Source organism: Suricata suricatta, chromosome 7 (assembly GCF_006229205.1).
Source record: "Suricata suricatta isolate VVHF042 chromosome 7, meerkat_22Aug2017_6uvM2_HiC, whole genome shotgun sequence".
Classification (NCBI taxonomy): Eukaryota; Metazoa; Chordata; class Mammalia; order Carnivora; family Herpestidae; genus Suricata; species Suricata suricatta.
Genome location: NC_043706.1, coordinates 72,468,953 through 72,489,253, shown reverse-complemented (window position 1 = coordinate 72,489,253; position 20,301 = coordinate 72,468,953). Strand labels below are relative to the sequence as shown.

The following is a 20,301-nucleotide window of genomic DNA, read 5'->3' as shown; positions in this document are numbered from 1 at the left end:
TGACCTTCAAGGAAGTATTCAGTAACCTTTCTAACACCGGCACAAAAATAACATTACCACAGTATTATCTTTGTTCTTTGTATCATTTGAACAAGAGATCATTTCTCTCAATAAATTTCCTCAGAAAATGAAAAGTAATAACTCAAACCTAAGGAACACTATCCTCACTTATAAGTACTTCCTCCAGAAGAAAAGAATTGTGTGAGAGAGAAGAGTAGGTCTTCTGTTGTAGGGTTCAGAGATAAATGGTAGATTGGATATGCATCATGTCCATTTAAGAATGTGGAGGGGCGCCTGGGTGGCTGAGTTGGTTAAGTGGCTAGCTTCAGCTCAGGTCATGATCTCGTGGTCTGTGAGTTCAAGCCCCGTGTCGGGCTCTGTGCTGTCACCTCAGAGCCTGGATCTTCTTCTGATTCTGTGTCTCCCTCTCTCTGCCCCTCCCCTGCTTTCTCTCTGTCTCTCTCTCAAAAACAATAGTACTAAAAAAAAAAAAAGGTGGAGAATTTCACACCATGTAGGAAATGACACTAGATTTGAAGCTGGGAGACCTGGGTCTTCATATTTGCTCTACCTCCACTCCATTTGTTGACAGGAAATGGTTCTGGCTACAGTCACAAGTAGATACCATCATGATCCACCTGGCTCCCTTCCTGAGCTGCCTAACTGGTTTTTCTGCTTATACTCTTACTGACCCTTTGTGATCCACTCTTTATTTATCAGCCAGTAATCTTTTCAAAAAGAACAAATTGTCCCATCACTCCTTTACTTAGTACCTTTAATGGCTTCCCATTGTCCTAAGGACAAACCCCCAAATCCTCGAGCTCCTACAAGGTCACGACTTGGGTCTTGGTATCTCCGCTTCTCTTGCCTCCTATTCCAAACTGTGCTTGTATTTATTGCAGTTTCTCAAACTTTTGCGCAGTTCCACTTCATGTTCTCTGTCTCTGCACACATGCTATTCCCCCTGGTAAGAGTGTGCTTCCTACCAGCCCATCCTAACTCATTTCTCCTTCCCTGCAAGCTCTCATCTACACTGGAATCAGCAAATCTGGCTCACCACCTGTCTTTTACAGCCTCCAAGTAAAGAATGTTTTTATATTTTTTTAATGTTTGAAAACAACTTTTAAATAATATTTTGTGATGTAAGAAAATTATATGAAATTCAAACATCGGAGTCCATAAATAAAGTTTTACTGGAACACAGCAGCCACCCTTGTTGGGCTTTATATTTTTTTAATGGCTTCTGTAGTGTTAACAACAGCAGAGCTGAGTAATGGCAAAAGAGACAGCATGGCCCAAAAAGCCTAAAATATTTACTTTCTCCTGTTTTAGAGAAAAAGTTTGCAATAGGGGAAAAAAAAGATCTAAGTTTCCATCTTCCCAGCAGGAATATGATGATGATAACAGTACCTACTTCACGGAGTTGCTGTAAGGATTATGAGGAGGGAGCACGAGGCGCAAAGCATAAGATGGCGTTCCAGCCACAGCCCAGGTGGGATTTGTGTGATATTCCTCGGACACTCCCAGCTACCCAAGAACAAAGGAAAGAGGTTTAAATGCTTACCCTGGTGATATGGGAAACTAAGGCAAATGAAAAATTAAATTCCCTTACGGCCTGCAGCCCATTGAGAAGCCCTTGACCTCCCTCAAAGAGCTCAGCTGCCTCAAGGATGACACTTTGCTGGGGGCAAAAGAGAACCTTAGCTTAACATTTTCCCAACCTCGAGGATCCTGTAAGTCAACTTCCTTTATCTCAAACTGCCCCCAAGATATATGCTGGCAATCATACTCAGAGCTTCTGGTCCCCTGATATACATCTGAAGGGTCTCATGACTGAGGTTCTATTAAATGGTAATAAAAGGTGTTTCCCTAGCAAAGCTAGCCCCTCAAGGACCTGGAAACCTTGCTTCCAAAATTCCTTAGAGACTTACTCTATCCCTGACCCCCTCCCAACCTGAGGGGATATAATGGTTACCCCTCAGGACCCAGTGCAGTTCATCCTGCCCACAGGTCCTGTCCCCGTGCTTTAATAAAGCCACTCTTCTTGGATCAAAGATGTCTTCAAGAATTCTTTCTTGGCCATCAGTTCCAGACCCCTTGAACCCCCCTGCCATCACCCAAAACGTCATCAGATTACATGTAATGTTGTAGGAAGTATGGGTAGTGTGGACCAGTTAAGATCAATACCTGGCAAGCCAGCACTATTGTTAGAAGTTAAGAAATGCAAGTCTGAGATAGAAAATCCTAGGCTTCTTCAAGCATCACCAATTCCCCTATCAGCTGATTCTTATCCAATGCACTGCATGGTGTGCCCTAGACAAATGAATACAATTATAATAAAAATAACTCAAAAGGCATTCATTTAGATGCTTTAAAAATTTTCATGAGAAATAGGGGCAGCATGGGGTTCATGCTGTTCTATCAAGTCAAAAATATGGTAATGATCTCTCCTATTTTTTAAGGAAAATAATATGAAGTCTGGTTTGGTTATCTCATTTTTATTGGAAATCATGCATTATAGCCAATGTATTAAGCAAAGAGAGGCAGCAGGTTTCATCTAGTGTCAAAATGGATAACAGAGAAATAACAAAAGTACATAAAACAATGAAGGAAATAAAAGTGAGAGTGTTTTCCATTCTCTGTGTCCACTGCTCTCCACGTCTGTACATGGCGGTGACCCCGTCCGTGGCTGCCCAGGCCCAGGAGGTCTCCCTGCTACTGTCTCAAGTCAGAAAGAAGCATTATCATGACCCTCACAGGGCCGGCCAGGAACCAGCAAATAGACTATACCTGTACATAAAGGCAGATCTCAAGAAATCTCAAGCCCTTACCCACCATGGAGAAAGCGTTTTCTTATTCCTTCTTTTCTTTCCCTTACACTATTCCTATTCCTCTAAAAGAACCATTTAGGGATGGATAGAGACCAAAGTGTAATGAAAGTCACATGTACGAAGATCCCGAAAATAGAAAGGCCATCTTTTAAGAGAGGAGCAAAAGACTGACAAACACCTGGAGACCAGGAGTGAAAAACAGAGCCAGCCTATCAGAGGTTCTCCAGGGAAGCAGAAGGAAATGCTGGACAACCTCTCCCAGAGCAGCCACCATTTTGGTAGGCTTTAGATAAAACGGGGCTGCAGCAAGGTTTCTGTTTTCACTAGCTATTTCACCTTGGTTCTTGAACCCCGAAGTTAGATTTGGAGAACTGTGTCTCTAACCTCTCCTCTCAAGCAGTCACCAAGCATCCTTGAAAAAGCGCAGGGGGTGACATTTTTTTCATCCAAGTCCCAAATTTATCAGCTTGGGCCACCAAATCCACAAGGACAAGAAATAAACAGAAGGCGGTAGTCTGGCAGTATTTTGTTATCATGTCCATTTTCGAAGCCTGGGGCTGCTCTCTGAGCTTTGCAAGAAACACGAGCTGGCCCTGTTCACCGTTCGGGAAATGCCAGCACGTCAGCCTTCAGAGTCTGATATTCTGACTATGGTGAGGAACCAGTGTCTGGGCCCTAACACCCCGTGTGGGAGACGGCACCGCGACGGGCTCACCGGGGAGCTGACAAGCCGGCAGCTGCTGTCTCCAGAACAGCAAACAGGACGTGCAGGGCTCAGCACAGCAGCTGCCTTCAGGGCCTCTGCTGCTCCTGACAGACCCCTCCCCAAATTCCCTGAATGTCAGATTTCTTCATAATATTAGCATCATTAGAAACAACTTCTTCCAGAGGAAATGAATCCTAAGCGAGCTTCCTGGAGCAGCAGGAAAACAAATTGCTCTTTTCAGCAGCTGAAAGCACTCCTGCCAACAACAATCATGACGCATGGACCCTTCTATGGAGTGAATAAAGGCTCTTCATCAATATCTTTGCAGAGCTATGAGGGTTCACATGCTTATGGGGGCTGTTTCCCTGAAGTTGGACCTTGATTTCCATATTAAGGTATAAACATCAGCAGATGTCTTTTCCAAGTGACCGCCAACTCAGTCACAGGACTAAAACATTAAGGAGACATCCAATAGATGCCTATAAACCCTAAAAAAAAAGGAGTATGCATGTGTGTGTATGTGTCCGCATGCCTGTGCACACGCGTATGCGTGTGCACACACACACCTGACAGCACAGCCAGAAAGTCACTCCAAGAAGCTGCTGGCCAGTGTCACAGCTCCAAAGCCCCATAGTAAACAGGACGTATGGAGGAAGACCTAACGACCCATTCAGATTTGAGATCAAAATTCCCAACTGCAGTCACACTATCTTCTTTCCCTTGAACCCCCAAACTCCAGTAGTGGGCATGCCACCCAGGATGCCAATCTCCATTATGGTCTGTGCCATAAAGGTCTCATTAGCTATCTGTTCTTATCTCTTTCTTCCTTCTATTCCTAGGAACAACTGTCCCCAGTGAAACACAAAGAAGTCACTCTCTTGACCCATCACCCTTTCTCTCTCTAAGCAAAGGCATTTGAGAAACCAAAGGTAAAGCCTGGCTAGGCTGATTCTGGTGGCTGAGGAGCCTTAGGTCAGAACTTCTGAATCACAGCTTCAGAAGCTTAATTCCTTTATTGCACAGAGAGGTGACTAGGCCTCCCGAAGTCTAGACCAATGGTGCACTCACCTGGCCCACACTTCAGTGGGTAGGGCCACATAAAGATCAACCGAGAGTCTGCAAGGTTATGAGTCAGGCTCATGATAGACCAGAGCCCCTGGGTGTTCCTCGCGCACTTCTAAAAGGCAACGCATCCCAACAAGGAATTATGCTTTAACTTCTAAAATCAGAGCCTCTGTAGTCTCCTCCCAGGGCAGTGCTTTAAAAAAAATGCAGGGGCACCTGGGTGGCTCAGTTGGTTAAGCGTCCAGCTTCTGCGCAGGTCATGATCTCATGGTTCATGGGTTTGAGCCCCACATTGGGCTCTGGGCTGACACCTAGCTCAGAGCCTGCTTCAGATTCTGTATCTCCCACTCTCTCTGACCCTCCCGTACTTGCACTGTTTCTGTCTCTCAAAAATAAATAAAAAACATTAAAAATTTTTTTAAATAAATTTTTAAAAATGCAGACACGGTCCTGTTCTCCAGTTTACTTTTCCTTTTTATAGATTCTGTGACCCACCGCCTTCTACCTGTATTTATCACTTTAAATCTCGAGTTTGCAAATTCCTTCTCTGTGAATCTGTTTTAAGTCAGCAACTTCTTTCACATGGTGTGGATTTTTATTTCTTCCAATTAAAGAGGTCTGGCTTCTGGGACCTTGGAATACTCTCCTCCTAACTACCTGAGTGTGCATCTTACTTTTGAAGTCTGAATCTGGCCACTCAGTTCAGCCTAGAGCTATCACATGCACGCACGCACACACACACACACACACACACACACACACACACACACCTCTTCCCTTCTGAAATGGACATATTCTCAAATTTCTCTGCACGATCAAGTTTTATACGGTTCTTGGGTATTTCCTTGAAAGTACCCAGTTACCCATCAGACCTCAAAAATGTGGATGTATCTTCTTCCTGTCTATCCCCATGTCTCTGCCGCACAGCAGTAACTTGTTTCCAGGAGCAAAACATGGAGCAGGTTTCCCAAGCCTGAAGTCTATTTGGTCTTAAAATCAGAATCAATCCCAATAGAAGAACAACTTCCAAAACCAGAAACAGCACTTAAGATTTTGTGGAGATAAATTTCAGCCAACACCTGAAATGGAGACATGCTTCATTAACAAGTGGGCATCATTCTTCCACCAGCTGGTGCCTCAGCGAGGACAGTGGTTTGGATCCACCTCCTCCTCTTAATGCCCTAGGAAGCCACATATTAGGAAACAGACTAGAAAGTGAATTTTAAAGTTAGCATTTCCTAACTCTGTCCCTAGGTGCTGGGACACAGTGACTATCCCTGAGCCCTTTGACAGCATCTTTGGAGATGGTAATAGATCTTTTTGCATTGCACCACAGCACAGACTATGAAAGAACTGCGTGGACCAGCCCTCCAGTTCCCTCCTCTCCCCTCAGGTCCCTTTTCCATAAGCACCAACAGGGCAGGGCCTCCTCTACTTTACTCCCTGCTGTATTTCCAGCAACCCACACAAGGCCTTGCTTACAGCAGAAACACAGTACTTGTTGAATTAGTTTCTCCTGTGGCGGCGAGGCCACAAAATTATCTTCTTTTATTCTCTTACTCGACCCTGAACTTGAGAACAGAGTTCTCCTATCCTAACAGAAACTTTAGTTGGATGTTGAGAGGAGCATCATACCCACACAGGTGAAAACACACTCCAGAGAGAAGCCGTGAAGCCTCCGTCAGGTAAGGATTTCCAGAGAAGAGAGGAGGTGTGGCTCTGAGGCAGGTGTGGGGGCAGCAGGCACACTGCTCCCAGCTACCACGCATCAGCCCCAGCTCTGAAGATTTAGAAAACTAGGTTTTCACAGTCCTCCAGGGCTGAGAATGGTAATGAACTGAGTCACACTGACCAAGTGGAAAAGAATGATTTATAACCACGGCATCAAGTTGGTGAATTACAATAAGGAATAAAATGGCCGAGCAGACCGGAGAACATGCTTTCCAAGGTCTGGGAAAAAAACTTTAAGATCCAAAGATTAACTGATGACTGTGGAATAGGACAGAGGAGTTATGTAATATAATAAAGCAGGGCTCTAATCCTCTACCCCATACACAAGTGTCAGGATGCTGTGCTGTGTGTTCTATATCCCACACAATGTCCTACTGCTGCCACAAAGGAGGCCACTCCCGTGGCGGGCTGGGGTGCCCACCACAGAAATGCTGTAAGTTCAACTGCTCCCTCTTTCTGACCTCACTTTCCTTGGTCTGGACTTCAAGAAATTGTAGGCATATTGAACATATCAGTGGAATCCCAAGTTGACCACTCTGTTATAGTTAGGGTTTTCTGGGTCCCCAATACTGTCTATTTTTGCTCTATCCCTGAGCCTTCAGAAAAATTATGTATTTTGTTTGTTTGTTTTCAAGTTTATTTATTTTTGAGAGAAAGAGAGCAAGAGCAGAAGGGCAGAGAGAGAGAGAGAGAATCCCAAGCAGGCTCTGCATTGTCAGCATGGAGCCCAAAGTGGGGTTCAAACTCACTAACCATGAGATCATGACTGAGCTGAAACCAAGAGTCAGATATTTAACCAACTGAACTACCCAGGCACCCCCAGAAAAAAGTATGTTTAAAAGTACTAAGGGAGAAAGAGTTGGGGAGAGAGAGAGACACAAATCATGAGAGACTATTGAAACTGAAAACAAACCAAGGGCTGAAGGGGGAGGGGATGGGGGAAAGGGGGTGATGGTCATGGAGGGGGCCACTTGTGGGGGAGAAGCACTGAGTGTTATATGGAAACCAATTTGACAATAAACTATTATTAAAATAAATAAATAAATAAGTAAATGTTTAAAAAATTTCAAAAATACAAAAAAAAAGTACTAGAGTCAAATAAAAAAACCAACTACCACAAAGGAGTGTTTCACAATGAGATATCGCTTCACACCCATTAGGATGCTATTATGAAACAAAAACAGAAACCAAACCAGAAAATAACAAGTGCTAGCAAGGACAGAGGGAATTGGAACACTTGTGCATTGTTGATGGAAGGTATGCTGCTGCTATCAAAGGCAGGATAGCAGGTCCTCACAAATTTAAACATGGAATATTTTATAATCCAGCAATTTCAGCTCTGGAAATATGCTCCAAAGAATCGAAAGCAGAGACTCCAACAGCTATTTGTACACCACTGTCCTCAACAGCATTATTCACAAAGCTGTAAGCTAGAAGCGGTCCCTTTGTAGACTGGCAGTTGAATGGATAAACAGAACGTAGTATATTCATGCAATGGGTATTATTCAGCCTTAAAAAGAAATTCTGACACATGCTACCTCATGGATGAACCTTGACAGCTTATGCTAGTGTAATAAGCCAGACACATGAGGACAAATACTGCAGGATTCCCCTGTGTAAGGTACTTAGACACAGAAAGTAGAATGGTGGTTGCTGAGGTCTGGGAGAAGCAGGAATGAAAGTTATGGGTTAGTGGATACTTAGTTTTAGTTTGGGATGATGAAAACGTTCTGGAGGCGATAATGGCAATGGCTGAACAATAATGTGAATTTTATGTTATCCGTATTTTACCAAAATTTTAAAAAGTTCTAAACAACTTTTCTAATAAGAAAATAATAACAATCAGCACTTCCCAACCACTGTCCTTGGGGGAAGGGTAATATAGAGCTCCCTGAAGCAGAAGATGACCCCAGGGGACATCCAGGACTGCCCCCCCCCCCCCCCCCCCCCCCCCCCCCCCCCCCCCCCCCGCCCCGGGGTAGGTCCTTCTGCTATGGCCGGCCTTTAAGGAGTCAGCCTCGCTCTTTTCCAGAGCCCTCGTGGTGATTCCTTTCCATGTAAAAGGAATAGTCTAGCCAGGCTGTGAGGAATCCTCCTCCTCCATAACCGAGAAAGCTGTGGGCAGCGGGGAAAAGACCGGTGCTGCCCCGGCTGGGGTCCCCTTGCCGCCACCAGTCCTGGAGATACACGGACTGCTCCCCAGCTCTCCTTCTGGCCAGCTTCACCTTCCGCTGTCCCTGTCATTAGCCAACCTCATGTGGGCAGAAGTTCATTACAAGCTACCATTCAAAGCTTCCAGAGCATCCTTGCAGATCGCATTTCAAGTCCCAAAGAGGAAACACTGTAATCTCCTAAAACTGGCTCCAGTCTCTGGGGAATGTTTTCTGGAGACCAGCTAGAATTTATGAATCTGCAACAGAGGACTGCCAATATTTTTATTTTGCCAAATGAGGACATTTTTTGAAAATGACTATTAACAATTCTCATCCCATAAGCAAAAAGTCATTTTAAGCACCGTCCAAGTGACAAAGAGATAATCTCACAGTAAAGGCGGTCCTCTGCACGAAAGGAAACCTCAAGGTGACATCCACATGTTGATGGCAGGCAGATACTTCTATGTGGTTCTGCGTTTCACTGCCTCTGTCCACTGCATTCACGTGGCAGCTGCCCCAAATGCCTTAGATATTCATCTTCTCTGAAAGCAAAGGAAAGGACTTCAAGGGATGCGGTGAGATTTTCTTCTACAGAATCTCTGATTCTGTAGCTTAATAAAATACCAAGTACTTTCCATTTGCAACACAAATTCAATGATGTGTGTCTATTTGGAAAAATTGTGTGTGTGCCTCTGTGTACATGGGTGTATGTATATATAGTACAGTATCTATATGGTGCTGTCACAGGCTGAACTGTGTCCTCCCAAAATTTGTATATTGTAGCTCTAACCACCAAACCTCAGAATGTGGCTACATTTGAAGACCATGCCTTTAGCAAAGTAACTAAGTTAAAATGAGGGTATTAGGGCGGGCCCTAATCCATTCTTACTGGTGTTCTTACAAGAAGTAATAAGGACACAGAGAGGGATGCCAGGGCCACTTGTGCACAGAGGGACAGACTTTTGAAGGAAATAGCAACCTACAAACCAGACAGAGTGCCCTGGAACACATCCTTCCTTAGCCCTCAGAGGAAACCAGCCTCTGCTGACACTTGATCTTGGACTTCAAGTCTCCAGAACTGTAAGGAAATAAATTTCTGTTGTTTGAGCTACTCAGTATTTGATATTTTGTTATGAGAGCCCTAGCAAACTAATATAGTTTTAATTAACTAAACTGTCCTAGGGACAGGTGGGTGGCTCAGTCAGTTAAGCGTCTGACTTCAACTCAGGTCATGATCTCATGGTTCATGGGTTTGAGCCCCATATTGTGCTCTGTACTGACAGCTTGGATCCTTTCTCTACCTCTTCTCTCTACCCCTCCTCCGTTCTCTCTCTCTCTTAAAAAACAAATAAACATTAGGCGCCTGAGTGGCTCAGTCGAGTTAGCATCCTACTTCAGCTCAGGTCATGATCTCATGGTTTGTGAGTTCGAGCCCCACTTCGGGCTCTGTGCTGACAGCTCAGAGCCTGGAGCTTGCTTCGGATTCTGTGTCTCCTCTCTCTGCCTCTCCTCTGGTCATGCTCTAGCTCTTTCTCTCTCAAAAAATATAATGAATATTTAAAAAAATAATAATAAATAAACATTTAAAACAAATAAAAATTAACAATAAATAAATAATAAACTCTTCTAGGTCCATTAAATTGCCTTACTAAACCAACCGCTTTTACTGTAACTAAATAATAAAAACTTTCTGGAAAGAAAACTATTTTTGAAATGTCATTAATCTATCCCACTATACACCATCTTTGACAAATAAATTTATGATGTTCTCATCAACATGTCCTTCAAGAAGAACATGTTAAAATGAGGATGGGTCCATTCAGTCCAATGAGGATATTTTAAACACTATGAGCTCCACTATGAAAGATTTTGTAGAGGTTCAAAAGTCAAGGCCTGTCCTCGCAGTAAATTCAGGCTTGTATTTGAAACCAAACTCTCCTCTGTTAAATATCACCCCTTCAAATACACACACAGAGACATTAAGGTGCAATGCAAAAACCTGACGACACAGGCAGACAATAAGTGAACAGGATCATCATGAAAGAGAGGCTCATTACAGCATAGGAGCCAGGTAGGGGAGGCTCAAAGACAGTCCTCTGAGCTTTGCCTACTCTATTCCACCTGCTGGTCTGCACTGCCATTTCCCCCCACTCTGGATTCCTGCCAACCTTTGATAATAATGCTCAGTCACCACTTCCTCCCCAGAGTCCTGCCCAAGCCCACAAGGACTTTCTCCCTTCATTCAAATCCCGTCACGTGGATTACCTGTATCTCTCACTTTAATAATGAGAGTATAAATCAGCCTCCCTCAGGATCAGACTTCGCCTCTCTCTGAACTCTCATGCTGATTTATAGAGCTGCTATTATAAAATATCATGGCCAGGTAAATTACAATTTTAACAGTACTAGGGAAACAACCACCCTTTCCATTTTAATTAGTGGAGTTTGTGAAACATTCAGCATAATAGGGCTAAGGAGAATGAAACTGGCCATATCTTAAATCACTTTGAGGATGATCTAGCAAACAAGCCTACTTTGTATTTACTGCTCATGCTGCTATCTGTCTCCAAACAGCACACACTGTTCTTTACAGCCTGGAGCTGAATCATTCTTTTAACAAATAAGCCAAAGGGAGAAGGGCCAGGTATTCCAATCTTTGTTCCACAGAAAAAGAAATTTAAACTAAAGCAGTGGTTTATTCAAGAGCTCCAGACAGAGCCATAGGAAGGCTACATTTTCTCATGATCATCATACCCGCTTGGTCTGGGATTCTTAAACTAAGATATATGTCTTTTCTGGTTTCTCCACCTACCTATTGCCAACCTAGTACATTCCCTAATTACAAGCAGACAGGAGTCTGGCAGAGCAAGGCCAGCCAGGCTCTAGGCTTCAGGCTCCCCTGGGCCTCCTCAACTGCAAGGAAGGACTGGCCAGAAGACAGCCAGACAGAGCCTCGCACGGCCAAGGGCCAGACATGCTGGTTCCCTACTCTGCCTGCTGAGGACTGGGGAGATCAGCCCCTCCCAAGTCTCAGGACATACCTGTCTCATCCTCCTGGATCAATGTTCCTACCTCCAAGTCTGGAGTACATGTAACATCCAGCAAACAGACCGTTACTCTTTGCTATTTCAAATCAAGCATATATAATCCATACTCTGAGCTGGCACAGCTGTGGGACCTGATCAAACATCAATTCTATTTTTCTCTTCTGTTCCCCCTTAAAATGCATTTAAAAGAAGACTTAGAAGATTATATTTTTGATTCAGTTATGTATAGATATGTTATCAAGTAAACTGCAAATATCAAATGAATGTTCAAGATAAATACATATTTGCTTGTGGTACCATGGGTTAATTTTCTTATATTGAAATAATTTAATGGAGATTTTAGAGGAGCACGGGTTGGAATATATGTTGGTTGACATGATATGACATCCAGATCTTCACAAATTCACCTGTTGCTCTCCTTTTTTCTCTTTTTTCTTCCACACAAGAGAATTGTATTTGGGGGGGAATCTACACAAAGATTAACAGAAATACAAGTACTGTTTACACCCACATATCCTCACTTACATCTAATTTGTCTTTCTTAATCAACCAGGAAACTGTAGAGTTGACCTGTAGGAAGCAGTCCCCTCGTCCTGCCCCACCTCTGCCTGTAATTGTTGTTTTTGCTGTTACCAAGGACATGAAGAAAATAAAAGCACCTTTGAGGACAATAATATTTGAGTCTTATAAATTATTTTCACATGAAGGGTTATAAAATTTATTAATGTTCTCTAGTAAGGTGAAAATATCATAGATCTTGGTAACTGAGGCACAAACAACAATTCAACTCAGACTTTAACATCTGTTGTTCTAGTATTTCATAAAAAGATGCTCAACTTCTGGTTCTTTACTTCACATGTCAGCACCACCATAATGGATTGAAGAATCATGTTTGCAAGGAAGGAGAAGTAAAACTGCATACTTTCTCCTCTTTCTATTAGACTAAGCAGTTCTTATTCTCCAGTCAAGAAGAAAAATCATTTGTACCCTGAGATAAGCCAAAAATAGCATGACCATCCTGTCTAAAAGTTCATAACCCAAATAATAAAACCTTGAACATGTCCCATAAGTCTGGACTCCCTAAGGAAAACCATTTCTTTTCCTGATCACTTGCTATGGGTCGTCTGAAGATAAGTCATGACTTTGGGGAATATGATAATCATGTGCGAAAGTTGCTTTCAGCCATGAACAATAGACTAATGGACATGTGAGAACTCTGATAATCTTATGGGGTATTTTATTTCAAGTATTCATTGCATTTTTATTTGATGATCCAGCCTTCTAAAGCCTGACACCCCTGTACTCTAGGTAAGTAAATATTTTCTTTCCTTCTCTAAACTTGAGTAGATCCTTGAGTAGACCTTTCTGCTCAAGCAACCACTTCAAAGTCCCAAAAGAATTCAAGTGTGCAGCCTGGAAATAAAAGAAACTCCAACCTGGTTATAACATTAAATCTGCTGCTGCTGCACGCAGGTCTCTGCATGGATTGGGGGAATGTTGATCTCTTTTTTCTCTACTTTATGTCCAACTGCTGGCCAGTTTCTTGCCCCACCAACATCAAAGTAAGGGGCCAGGACTATATTAATGGCCTTCACACATTTTCTTTATGGGTGCTTTAGTGATACTCATTTTCCTTCAGCTGACAGCTCACTCTTACCATAGCCTCTGGATTTCTGGAAACTCTAGCTGCTGGGGTATCCTCACCTTGGGCTGAATTTAGAGCGACTCCAGGCCAACCCTCTTTCCCACATGATCTCACTTGGTCCCACAGGAAGTCGTATGATATCTTGTGCCCTAACAAATTCTCAGGAGGCAGATGATCCTACTGCCCAGGCTACCACATGAGCCCCAAATGCAAAAAACACAATGTACAGTTCAACTAGTGGTTCCTCAAAAGTCCCCCTTGCTGGATTTGGGATGAAGGAAATTATCTTTCTGAATAAATCTCTTTAATAAAGTCTCCTCTCTTAATCCTCATATTCTTGAAGGGGCCAGTGGGGTTTGTTATGGAAAAGTTCTCAACTATATACACTAAAATTTCTACTTGGTGGTCTAGCACGATCTTTCGGAATTTCAAAGAATTTGAATGTGTGTCAGTCAAAACCTTAATTCAGTATCCACAGACCCATACATACAAATGTTTAGGATAGACTATAATTTCCAGTTATTTTTAAAGTTAATTTTACTTTTATGTATCTAGTAAAGTTGAGGAATTTGAGCATTGAAAGGGGCAGAGACATAAAACTCAACACTCTCTCACTGGTGGGGAATCCTCTCCCAGTTCTGAAAGAAAATCACCCAAATTTGGCTTGATCTGATACTGGGAACAAATCTACTTCCTCTTCTTCAGGTACCTGAGGACTGGTCTCATAAGTGGCCAAGGCTCCTCTCTGCCAGGCTACACACTTGCGTTCCTCACGTGGCCTAGTCTTCTGACCCTCATCATCCAGGTCACTTAGCTCTGGATGCTGCAAAGTTAGTTTCTGTCCTTCACTAAGGGGCTGCCAGCAGGGGACGCTGTGTGGAGGGAGCCTAGGCTCCCATGATCCAGTCACCACAGGTTTGAGGTAGATGGTAGTGGCTAAGGGCCCAGGTTCTAATACCAGCCCTACTGTTTACTGTCTATGTAATCCTAAACAAATTACTTAGTGCTTCTGTGCTTCACCCTTCTTAATCATTCACATGAGAATGGTGATAATTATATTCCCTACTTCATGAGGTTGTTATAGGTATTGAGATAAATTGCGAAACACTCATAATTATGCTTGGCACATAATAAGCTCCATACATACAAATATCTGTTAAAAAAAAAAAAAAAGGCCTGTCCTTGTCAGTGCAACCCAAGTTTGTGACTAAGTAGCTACTTCACATTATGGTCCATTCAGGGCTCGGTGAGCCATTGAAATCCCTGGGTTTGTTTGTTTGTTTTCTTTTACATGAATTGCTGCTCAGTGGGGCCACTCCATCGTTCACTTTTTAAATTGACTGTGAACCTAAATGCAGGACTAGAACTTCAGCCTTCTGGTATTATCTCTTGCCCAGATATAAAATGTGTCTCATGGAATATCCTCCCAGATTTGCACTTGCCACATCTCTGATAAATGTCCTCTCTATGTCTTTTTCCTGATAAATAATACCAAGGAGGGACAGGGACAGAGCCTTGTCATTCATCTTCTGTTCCCCTACTTTATCCTTAGGGATAGTTTGCGACTTTGCAAAATGCTTCTGCAAAGGCAGGACACACTTTGGCCATCCATAATGGGGAGCAGGAACCAGTGACTAAATTAGTTGATTGTCCCCAGCTTTGTAAAATGTAAATAGCAACAGCCACTTAGTTGTGAGAAGTAAATGAGACTGCGCACCAGGAAGTACCTTGCCAAGTCACGGCCACACTGAAAACATTAAAGGGTCAAAAATAAACATTCTCCAGAAGAGATCACATATTAGGCCACAAAACCAGTCTCAACAAATACAAGAAGACTGAAGTCATATCATGCACCTTTCTGACCACAACACTATGGAACTAGAAGTCAACCACAGAAAAAAATCTAGAAACACCAAAAATAAATGGATGTTAAATTACATTCTACTAAACAATGAATGAGTCAACCAGGAAATAAAAGAATTAATAAAAAGATATATGGAAACAAATGAAAATGAAAACACAATGGTCTAAAACCTTTGGGCTGCAGCAAAAAGTGGTCCTAAGAGGGAAGTATATAGCAATACAGGCCTACCTTATGAGCAAGAAAAATCTCAAATAAAAACCTAAACTTACACCTACAGGAGCTAGAAAATGAACAACAAATGAAGTCTAAAGCCAGCAGAAGGAAGGAAATCATTAAGATTAGAGCAGAAATAAATGGTATTGGGACTAAAAAGCAAAACAACAACAACAAAACAATAGAACAAATCAATTAAACCAGGAGCTGGTTCTTTGGAAAAAATCAACAAAATTGATAAATCTTTATCCAGACTTACCAAGAAAAAATGAAAATAACTCAAATAAATAAAATCATAAATGAGAGAGAAGAAATAACAGCCAACACCACAGAAATACAAACAATTATAGAAGAATACTATGAAAACTGTATGCCAACAAATTGAACAACCTAGAGGAAATGGATAATTTCCTAAAAGTATATAAACTACCAAAACTGAAACAGGAAGAAATAGAAAATTTGAACAGACTGATAACAAGCAAAGAAATCAAATCAGTCATCAAAAACTCCCAACAAACAACAGTCCAGGACCACACACTTTATAACTGAATTCTACCCAACATTTAAAGAAGTTTTAATACCTATTCTTCTCAAACTATTCCATAAAACAGAAAAGGAAGGAAAACCTCCAAAATCATTTTATGAAGTCAACATTACCCTGATAAAGAAAACACACAAAAAAGAGAACATAGGTGCAAAAGTCCTCAACAAAATATTAGCAAACCAAATCCAATAGTACCTTAAAAAATAATTCACCCCAATCAACTTGGATTTATTCCTGGATTGCCAGGGTTGTTCATATTTGCAAATCAATCAGTATGATACATCATATTAATAAAAGAAAGGATAAGAACCATAGAATTATTTCAATAGATGCAGAAAAGCACTTGACAAAACACAACATGATAAAACTTCTCAACACAGATTTAGAGGGATCATACTTCAATATAATAAAGACCATATATAACTAATAGCTTCCTAAATGAGGAAAAGGTAAGAGCTTTTCCTCTAAGATCAGGAATAAGACAAGGATGTCCACTTTCTCCACTTTTATTCAATATAGTACTGGAAGTCCTAACCACAGCAATTACACAACAAAAGCAAATAAACGGCATTTAAATCAGCAAGGAAGAAGTAAAATTTTCACTGTTTGCAGATGACATGATATTATATAAAGAAAACCTGAAAGACTCCACCAAAAAAACACAACTGAAAATGATTAATGAATTCAATATAGGTGCAGGAAACAAAAGCAAGGACAGGAATCTGTTGCATTTCTATACACTAATAATGATGCAGCAGAAAAAGAAATTAAGAAAGCCATCCCATTTATAATTGCACCAAAAAAATAAGATACCTAAGAATAAACCTAACCAAAGAGGTGAAAGACCATCCTCTGAAAACTATAAAACTCTGATGAAAGAAATTGAAGATGACAAAAGAAATGAAAATACATTCCTTGCTCATGGATTGGAAGACCAATGTTGTTAAAATGTCTATACAACTCAAAACAATCTATACGTTTAATGCAATCCCTATCAAAACACCAACAGCATTTTTCACAGAACTAGAATAAAAACCCCCAAAATTGTATGAAACCACAAAAGTGGTTAGCCAAATAGCCAAAGCAATCTTGAAAAAGAAATGCAAATGGGTGCGTGGGTGGCTCAGTCGGTTGGGCATCTTCAGCTCAGGTCATGATCTCACGGTGCGTGGGTTCGAGCCCCATATCAGGCTCTGTGCTGACAGCTCAGAGCCTGAAGCCTGTGTTTGGATTCTGTGTCTTCCTCTCTCTCTCTGACCCTCCCCTGCTCATGCTGTCTCTCTCTCTCTTAAAAATGAATAAAATCTTTAAAAAAATTTTTAAAGAATAGAAGAAAAAGAAATGCAAAGCTGGAGGCATCACACTTCTAGACTTCAAATTACATCACAAAGCTGTAGTAATCAAAACAGATGGCACTGACACAAGAATAAACACATAGATCAACAGAACAGAATAAACCCAGAAAATGAACCCAAATTATATGATCAATTAATCTTCAACAAAGCATGAAAGAATATCCAATGGAAAAGAGTCTCTTTAACAAATGGTGTTGGAGAAAACTGGACAGTCACATGCAAAAGAAGGAAACTGGACCATTCTCTTTCACTGTATACAAAAATAAACTCAAGGTAAATTAAATAAATGTGAGAACAGAAACCATAAAAAACATTGAAGAAATCACAGGTAGTAATTTCTCTGACATCGGCTGTGGGAACTTTTTCTAGATAAGTCTCCTGAGGCAAGGAAACAAAAGCAAAAATAAACTCTTGGTACTATGCCAAAATAAAAAGCTTCTGCATAGCAAAGGAAACAATCAACAAAAGTAAAAGGCAACCTACAGAAGGGGAGAAGATATTTGCAAATGACATATCCAATAAAAAAATTAGTAACCAAAAATGTATGAAGAACTTATAAAACTCAACACAAATAATCCAATTTAAAAGTGGGCAGAAGTCATGAATTTTTCCAAAGAAGATACACAGATGGCCAGCAGACACATGAAAAGATGCTCAACATCACTGGTTATCAGGGAAATGCAAATCAAAACTACAATGAGCTATCACCTCACACCTGTCAGAATGACTAAAATCAACAACACAAGAAACAAACCAGGTTTTGCAGAGGATGTGGGGCTAGGGGAGCCCTCTTGTACTATTCATGGGAGTGCAAACTGGTGCAGCCATTCTGGAAAACAGTATGAAGTTTCCTCAAAAAGTTAAAAGACAGAACTACCCTATAATCTAGCAATTTCACTACTAGGTGTTTGCCCAATAAACACAAAACACCAATTTATAAAACCCCAATGTTTATAGCAGTATTATCTGTAACAGCCAAATTATGGAGCCCAAGTGTCCATCAACTGATGAATGGATAAAGAAGGTGTGGTGTATATATATATATGCAATGGAATATTACTCAGCCATCAAAAAGAAGGAAATCTCGCCATTTGCAATAAAATGAATGGAGCTAGAGAGTATTAGGCCAAGCAAAATAAGTCAGTCAGGGAAAAAATTACCACATAATTTTCACTTATGTGTAGAATGTAAGAAACAAAGGGGGGAGAAAAGAGAAAGAGAGGCAAATCAAGAAGCAGACTCTAAACTCTAGAGAACTGACGGTTACCAGAGGGGAGGCAGGTGGGGGACTGGGTGAAACAGGTGATGGGGATTGAGGAAGGCACTTGTGATGACCACCAGGTGTCGTATGAAAGTGTTGAATCATTATACTGTACACCTGAAACTAATATTACACCATGTTACCTAGCTGAAATTTAAATAAAAACTCTTAAAAAAATAAAAGGTCAAAAATAAAGGATTCATGGATGAATTCTGATTGGCATAATATCAGGCCTAGAGTAAAAGGGAAGAGGAAGCTACATTTTCCAGAATGTACAGCTGACATAATTTGCAAAGTGAAACCCCACCCTGAGCGAGTGGGGGCAGCCTAGAAGGATGGACAGGGCAGCCAGGGATAGGTATGTACACTCTGCTGAGGCAGCAGGATGAGCAACCAGAACAACACACACACAGTCACAAAACAATACTTTCCTAGGTGGTCTTGAGCTTTCTCCCTTAAAAATTTGTTCTGGAAAGCTGCTAGGATTCAATGTACCCCTCTTTCGAAAAGTCTGGTTGGATTTCTCCTCTATCAAGCCTGCTTAAGTGTGATTGTGAATGCTTTCACTGCTCTAGGATGCCTGTTACTTGGGCCTTGAGCAATCCAGCCCAGTCTTGGGTTTCAAGATCTCACTTCTTTGCTCCCAGAAAGAAGCAAACTGGGAGCAAGTCTGCCTTCTGTACCTGCTCATACCCTGTCATCTTCCATGAACATTGGATGTTTAGAGCATAACCCCTCGATGTGGGCATTCCAACTCATGGTGGCCTGTCCCATGCTGGACCTTAGCAGCGGCAGACCAGGCCACTTTCCTGCCTGTGTTCTTGGTAAGGCACCCCTTGCTATGTACCTAAGGGGCACTGACCTCACAGTCCTAGTTTCCAGACCTCTACTCCACTATTAACTGGAGGATTCCGTTGGAAAAGTTGTATCTCAACCTAAGTATTTTTCACAGGCCAGCTGGAAATACTATCACTTACCTTTGGGGTTTTCGGGAGGATTTATAGATGGAAGTTAGCCTGGACAATTTCCCCCAACCCCCCTTTGCTTTCAGGACACCATTAAATGGTTCCTTTTGTCATGAGATTAAATCCAGAGTAATAGCTTGGATTCCTCCAGACTTCTAAACTGCTTAGGAAACCACAAAGCCTCCAAACAACTTTCCAAAGAGGCGACCTTTTGTCTTCCTCAATCAATTATGCAGCAAGGATGGAAACAGGAGAAAAACGAAACCAGTATTTCTCTCTAATCAGTAAAATGACCTACAGGCGAGCTCCAAAGCGCAAACAAAATGAATTAACTGTGAAGCCAGGGTTGATTCCTAGAACCCTGCCCACTGCCGGGGGCGTGCCCCCGGGGCCAGCGGACGGCGCATTTCCGCTGGATGCGTAGGGTCCCTGCGCCCACAAGGGCTCTCCGTTGTAGGGCACCGAGGTGGCGGGCAGACCAGGGCATGGAAAGTTTTTCACGGGCGGGAGGAGGTGTACGGCCTTCCCGGCGGAGCGGAACCAAGCCGAAGCCCCAGCCCCGAGCGCCACCGCTCCCAGCCTTTTCGGACGGGACGCTCCCATCAGCCGGCTGCGAGGAAGATTTTAAACTCGGGTGCTCTCCACTGGGTCTCACTCTTCTCCTGCACACCGTCAAGCCCCAGTTTTCCTCTTCCCACTCCCATCCTCCCAAACATTCCCCCAACTAAAATCCACCCCGAAACCCAACGGAGCCCGACTGCCTGCCTTCTCTCGAGCCTCCGGCACCCCCCTACTCGGCTCTGCGTGGCCCTGGGAGCCCCGTCTCGCCCGCGGTTACCGGCTGGCGCTCCCCGGCCCGCGGGCACCGCTCCTGCGAGGTGCGTGAGCTCCGCCGCCGCCGCCTCCTGCCGCCGCCCCGGG

The 20,301-nt window shown here is 42.4% G+C and overlaps 1 protein-coding gene across 1 annotated transcript in view; it reads right to left on the bottom strand.

Annotated features, from left to right (window-relative positions):
* Positions 1-20,294, bottom strand: part of MRAP2 (melanocortin 2 receptor accessory protein 2) — a 50,773-nt gene extending 30,479 nt beyond the window's left edge. Inside the window, exon 1 of the mRNA XM_029944723.1 lies at positions 20,219-20,294. The gene's annotated coding sequence lies outside the window, so the exon portion shown is untranslated. The remainder of the gene's footprint in view (positions 1-20,218) is intronic.
* Positions 20,295-20,301: the final 7 nt, after the last annotated feature.